The sequence below is a fragment of the Nelumbo lutea genome, chromosome 1 (assembly GCF_056320005.1).
Source record: "Nelumbo lutea isolate HS-2025 chromosome 1, American lotus-T2T, whole genome shotgun sequence".
In the NCBI taxonomy this organism is placed as follows: domain Eukaryota; kingdom Viridiplantae; phylum Streptophyta; class Magnoliopsida; order Proteales; family Nelumbonaceae; genus Nelumbo; species Nelumbo lutea.
In genome coordinates, this window is record NC_142684.1 from 91,563,561 (window position 1) to 91,570,236 (window position 6,676).

General features: G+C 36.5%; 1 long non-coding RNA gene across 1 annotated transcript; it reads right to left on the minus strand.

The window, feature by feature from the left end:
- Positions 1-618: 618 nt before the first annotated feature.
- Positions 619-5,210, minus strand: LOC148876113 (uncharacterized). The gene is made up of 2 exons (XR_016112183.1): positions 5,148-5,210; positions 619-1,743 (listed from the first exon to the last, which is right to left on the minus strand). It is a non-coding gene; the product is annotated as an uncharacterized LOC148876113 (long non-coding RNA).
- Between the last annotated feature and the right edge of the window lie 1,466 nt (positions 5,211-6,676).

Here is a 6,676-nt window from a genome sequence, read left to right on the forward strand (position 1 = left end):
CTGGCATCCATGTGTTCAAAACAATAATTAATTATTTACAATGGATTGTATCACGTGGCAAAATTAACCACTTTTGAGATCCTCTTTTCTAAAAAATTAGAATGTATAATATATAGAGAGAGAGAGACCAATACTTGCCTTGGCTTCATGTCCGGACCACCGTATAAATTTTAGTACATTTATTTTCATCTCTCGGTACTCTATCAGGCTATCAGCATTCATCTGAAAACTACATAGGCTCCCATATGATAGTGCTTAATTTTAAGCACTCATTTTAGGCCAATATCACATCAATATGCACTTGGGAAATAGGTTGGAATAAACACTTTCTCAAGAAATAAGACCAGTTTAAGTAAGTTAAAATTTTCTGTTTTTCGAAAAAGTTCTTATTGGGTTTCTGTCCTATTTTGGCCCACGACATAACTTTCAAATGCCTATACTACCCCTGTTTGAAAGAAGTGCTTTTTCACCAAACACTCATGAATACTTATAGGATAAGCACTCATTTATCCAATAAGCAGTCCTGGGCTTGATCATGTATACTCTCAATTCTCATCTCATGTGTTTTGTAATAGGCACAAGCACAGTTTGGCCTCAAGGCTGCTCAAGGCTTGTAGCTCGGTAGGTCAATGTTGAGATCACACTTAAATTAAATTAAGAATCTAAATTTGATTCACAGGCTTCAATATATTTTGTCATTAATTCTATTTATGTACATTTACAACAATTGAGTAAACCGAGTTTTCAACCTCCTTAAAAACAGTCCCTAACTGACAGTACAAGGCATGGGGGCTGCAGATTCCAATTAACTTCAATTCATTCTCTACAACATGCAGTGGTTCTTTGGACGTGGGAGACTTGATTTGGAACTGAAGTGAACTTCAATTAAGTTACAAAAAATTCTAGCCTGAATAATTTAGTGCTCTTTACTGGAATAATAAGGCTTCTCTCTGTTTTGAGATCTGTCAAGGCCAATACCAAGCTAACTTAGACTGAATCAGGACTCATCATGCTCAGCACAAGTATAATTAGGCCAATATATTGTATCAACTAAAGAAGTACATAGAGGCCATTTGGGCAACAAAAAACATATTTGCAAAGTAGGCATGCCAATGAACTTTTACTCATCATTTTCTGGCTCTAAAACTACAGAGCACAGTTCTAGTCAGATGGCCAGAGATATATTCTTGATTATACATGCTGATTTTGAGGGGCCATTACTTGGTGTAATAGTAATATTTTGGATTGGCAGGCATGAGAATGCAGGTTCAAGCCTGAGAGCAACCACTTTCTGCAAAAAAATGCCAAAGGCTAGGAGCCTAGAACTATATCCAGTCTACCCCTCCCAAGACCCCAGATGGCTGGGACTGACATTGGGTAATAGCCCTTTTATACATGCTGATTTTGGTTTCAAAAAGTATACTCTGGACGAGGAGACACTAAATATGTGCTTTGGCCCTCCAAACTAATGGAGATATGTCATATTCATGAGACTATACCTGAAATTATACTAGTAATTGGAACTTTGCACTACTTACCGATAAATGTCAGTGTAACTGACAGAGTCAGCCAAATTGTCAGATTTACCAGCTTCACGGAGATCCAGCCAAGCATCAACATCTACCAAGAACTTCTGACCCAACTTCCTCTCTTCTGGTTTCACCCCATGAAATCCATGTAGCTTCAAACCCCTCAGTATAAGCTTGTCTCCCTTGACAATCTCCTCATCATCCATTTATGTACCTAAAAATGATAAAGAATGTTATTTCTTTTCTTTTTTCTTTATAAGCATTAAGTATTTATTTGTTAATCATTTACAGTGTCTTCCTGTAGTTACCAGTTCATATACTCAATGAAATTCATAATTGTTAGAACTTAGAACCACATATAAGATGAGCCTATTGAAATCAAACACATTAAATTAAAAAATAGATAAGAATATGCATCCTAGAAATCAAAAAAGAAAAAGAATGTGCATCCTCATGTTTTCATGATTTAAATTGAATCACAGTTTGTAGAAAGTGATTCTTATCTACCTCATGGAGCCTACAAGAATCTGACTACCTGAAACTTGTTAAACTACCAACAAACAACAATTGGTCACTTTTCATCCACAACATCAAAATATCAACCTCTCAAAGGACTTTAATCCCTGATTATGGCACCAGGAAAACAGAAACCCTCATCTTCCATAGCATGACTAATTCCAGCATTCCCCATCAAGCAAATTTACATCATCTCCCCACTCATGAAAAACCATTCTACAAATCCATCTAATTTAAGCTTAAGATTAAGGTCTGCAACTTCTGCAAAATTGCAAATACAAGGGCCAGAAAAATAAAACTAAAAATAGAAAGATATACCTGTTCAAGCTACCCAAGGATGGAGAGATGAAGATCTATACAGAAACAGACACATGGATAGTGTGTGTGTGTGTGTGTGTGTGTGTGTGTGTGTGTGTGTGTGCACTGTACATGCTGTAAACAGCCAAGTTGAGAGCGGCACTTATGTCCCTGCATCTATGTTTTATATGTCTATTCTGTCCTGTGTTAAGTAGGATGTTCCATGCTTAAATAGGGGAATAAGAGTCATTGTAATATATTTAGAAAGCTATATACAGCAGCTGACTGGTACAGAGTATAAGAGGTTTTCACCACAAATCTCCAATTGGTGTTCTTCTTCTCTTCTTCTATCCTCTACTTCTTTCATTCTTTCATGATATCATAGCACTTGGGAAGCTGTGAACTGATCTAAAGAGAACTCGCATACCTTTAATGTGGACAAACCAATCAAATTTTTCCACATCAGTCTTAAAGTTTTCCAACCAATCATGTTCTCTCCCTTCTTCCATCCTGGTTCGATGAGTTATAGATCTACTGCCCAAAGTAGGGTTTGGGACAGACCCTGTTTGGTGAGTTATGGATCTAGACCCTGAATATGGTTTCTTTGAATCTCAGTCTCAGGTAGCTTCCAAATTTTTTAACTACTTGCGTATTTCTGTGCACGAAGAGAATGCAGAGTGAAATCTTCCAGGGGCTTCGCTACTATTTTTCTCTAGATTTTTACGGAATTTTTATTGTTTTCCATTCCCTCCACTTCTTCTTGATTGGATAACATTAATTTATCACTAAACACAGGATCCATTTTACTAGTTTGTGCTGCTTTTAATTTCTATGTAATGTTACTTTTTCTAGGAATTATGCTGATTTTGGCTTTTCTTATTTTTTCCTAATAAATAGATCATTCAAGAAGAATACAGAGGAAGAACCCGAGCTCTACATTCATCCTGTGGAGAGCGCATCTGCAGAGCAGGAAGGGAATGCCACTGCTCTCAGTTTCCTGCTTGACGGATAAGATGATGAGCAGTGCTTAACCATTAAGTCTCATTTCCTTTTCTTGGCTGGCATGGCATTTTCTCATTGGAGGATCCATGTATAAGGTGGACCAAAGGGTCTATAGAATGCAAGTGCATCTAAAGAAGGCTACTTACCAAAGAAAAAGATCAAAAGAAGGCTAATCTCTTCTTCTAGTTTCCTTTCCTTTTTAATTTTGTTCTGAACTTATTTTTGGTGAGAAAACAAATCAAAAGAGCCTGTGATCTCCCTCTCTCGTTGGTTTGATCTCTATCACTATGAGTGACAACTTTGTGGTTTGTTTGTGTGGCACAAGCCCTCTATTGGGTGATTACCAGACCCCCCCCCCCCCAACACCTTTCTCATGCAGCCCAATTTGGTTTCTTGTGCTAAGGGGTCTTGTTGACATTCTTTCTGATACAAGACATCTTTCATACAAAAGAAACAGGAACTCCTCTTCAAAAGGCTTACACCTCCTTGTGCTTGGGAGGCCTACACCTCACGCCTCCAAGTAGTTGAACACCTCACATCATGCCTCTGCATTTTAAAACATTGCTCACAACATGCTCTACATCATCATACAAACAGTCATCATTATCTCCAAATAATTTTTTTAATGAATATCATTATTTCTAAGTATTAAATGTTTACTACCACTTCTTGAGATTATGTATTCTAATGCTGTTAGTTTATTTCTGCCAGTGCTTCTCTCAGTGCTGAGAGAAGTTTTTGGTGTTTGTCCCTGGGAGGTGGTGGAATTCAAATTGTAATATGGAAATTTTGATGCTCCGGTTCTGCTTAGTCTCGGTGCTTTAGATGCTACCTTATCATCTATCCAGATTGTACTTTTTTTCTTTTAATGAAACTTTCTTTTTTACTTATCAGAAAAAAAAATAAAAAAAGTCTAATGCATTCAAATAAAGGCACCTTCTTCCTAGGTTGTTTAGTTCACTTATACTTCAACAATCTTTCTAATCAAATTAGCATCTCACAATGGTAAAAGCAATCTCACAATGTCTCACACTTTTAAAATCCTTGTCAAGTAGGGGTTATCCCAGATATCCCTGATTGATTTTGGCTTCTTTGTAAGTTGATCTATTGAATCCTATGTACCTGACAAGTATATAGTAGACTAATAGCAATAGTTGATATGCTTCTTATTTAGTTCATTGTGCATATTTTTTAATTGTTCGTTATTGTAATTCTTCTTATTTATTTTGTTGAAGTTCTACATTACAACTTCAACCCATTAACATTAAAAGTAGAAGTGGTCCTGCTGTTTTCCTTCACTGGTAGCACGGTAGCACCTTCAAATCAGTAAACCTTTTTCCTTGGCATCTATCTAGCTCACCGCCTCAATTTGCTTTCTCTCACCTTAACCTCAATTGATTGAGAATCCATCATATGCCTGAGAGAGGAAGCTTTATAAGACGTCCAAGTTCCACACCACTATTAAATCCAATTCTACCCCCACAATCCAAAGATTAAATAGTTCATGGCCATAATCAGATGTAAACTCTATTCCATCATTAAGAAAACACTTGACCCTCCAAGCTACCCACCCAGCGAAAGGTATCTTTGCAAATAATAAGCATATGAAAACAAAAAAACAAACAACCATACACACTCCAGTATCCATTCCATCATTTAAGAAAAAAAAAAAAAAAAAACTTGGTTCTCTTTTTCCTTAAAAGCAAAACAATCATCATTGAGCAAAATATTCAGTTCTCTTTGCCACCCACTTTGCAAAGAAAAGGAATAACAGGTTTATTGGAAGAACGGAAAGTATCTTACTTGTGAAGAACTGAAGATTGACACAGGTGTAGGACTGCTCAATACAGGCCCTGGTTCTGCTATCTACCATTGAAGCAAAGAAAAGTTAAGGTTCAAATAATACCATTGGATGGAAACATAATAAAGCTTTATCAAGTTCCCTGATGAAGTAGCAAATGGAATGTGGAGTAAAGAGCAAATTTCGAGGATTAGAAAAATATGAAAGTAAGTTATCATTTCATGTTGATTCCCAAGGCAATTTCCCTGTAGCTTCTGGGAATCCAGATGGAAGGCGTACTTAAAGATACCCTTTACAGATTCATCTAATAACCTACATGAGTTCCAAATTTCCAATCTACATATAAGAAGAATTTGATCCATAACATGGGAAAACAGATGTGGGTCCATTAGGTTTGTGACCGTCCGTGTGGTATGCAAGGGTTCATTTGAATCAAAAGTTCATTTTAAGGGGTCCTTGGCAATGGGGGTCATTTTAGTATAATCTCATGCCACGGTTTTATCACTCCAAATGCCAAAACGAAACCGTTCAATTCACGTGATTTGCAAAAGCTCCTTTAGTTGAACATGCTTGCAAAAGCAATCCGTCTGAAATAACAGAGTGTCAGCCCCTTGTTCAGTTCAACATACAATCTGATATCACAATCTATAATAGGCACCCAGAACTCCATCTGGTATCCTTGCGCTTTTCAGCCGTATATATATATACATATATATATATTACCACGTTAGCATCCTATCTCACTCCAGCCAATATCAGTGATTTGAACTTGCACTTCTAGCTAACCATAATTCAACCATGGCATATCCATGTAACAGTGCCAATAATCAACATATTGAAAATTTGAGTATAAATAGATTAAACTAACTGCAAACTCCACATAACACGTCTCCAGCCATTACCAGAAACTGAAGGAGCCGAAAGTCCCACCTTTTTTTCTCAAAACGTTCTAGGAAAAAAAAAGCTCCTATTGGATCATAACTTTTCCCTGCTTCAGGGAACTAGGGAGTTTTCATTTTGACCGTGGACGAAAATATTTTATATGGCTCAAAATCCAAGTGGGTTTTCTACGGACTGCAGCTTATCAGCGAAATTGCCCATGAACTCGAAAGTCTCCAAAGCTATCAGAGATTCAGTTGGGCTTTTTTCCCTGTTTCCCTTCACTGTATTGAAAATAGTAGAGGAGAGAAAAGCCATATCAACAACTTACCTCAGTGGAAACTGGAAACTCGTTGGTGATGGCCGACCCAAACCTCTTCTTTTGGTCCCAGCTGTTGCAAATTGCAATGTTGCTTCAGACTTCAGAGATGATATTAGGGCAGAAGGTAGCTTAGATACTTCGCCACTAAAATAGTAAAATATATTGCTCTATGAAAACATAATGCATTTCAAATTCTTTTTTTTTTTTTGTTATTTATGATTTTTATTTGTAGTCACTATTTTATATTTAATTAATTAATACATTAATTATTAAAATACCATTAATTAATAAATACATTATTTTTAATAAATACCATTAATTAAATACTAT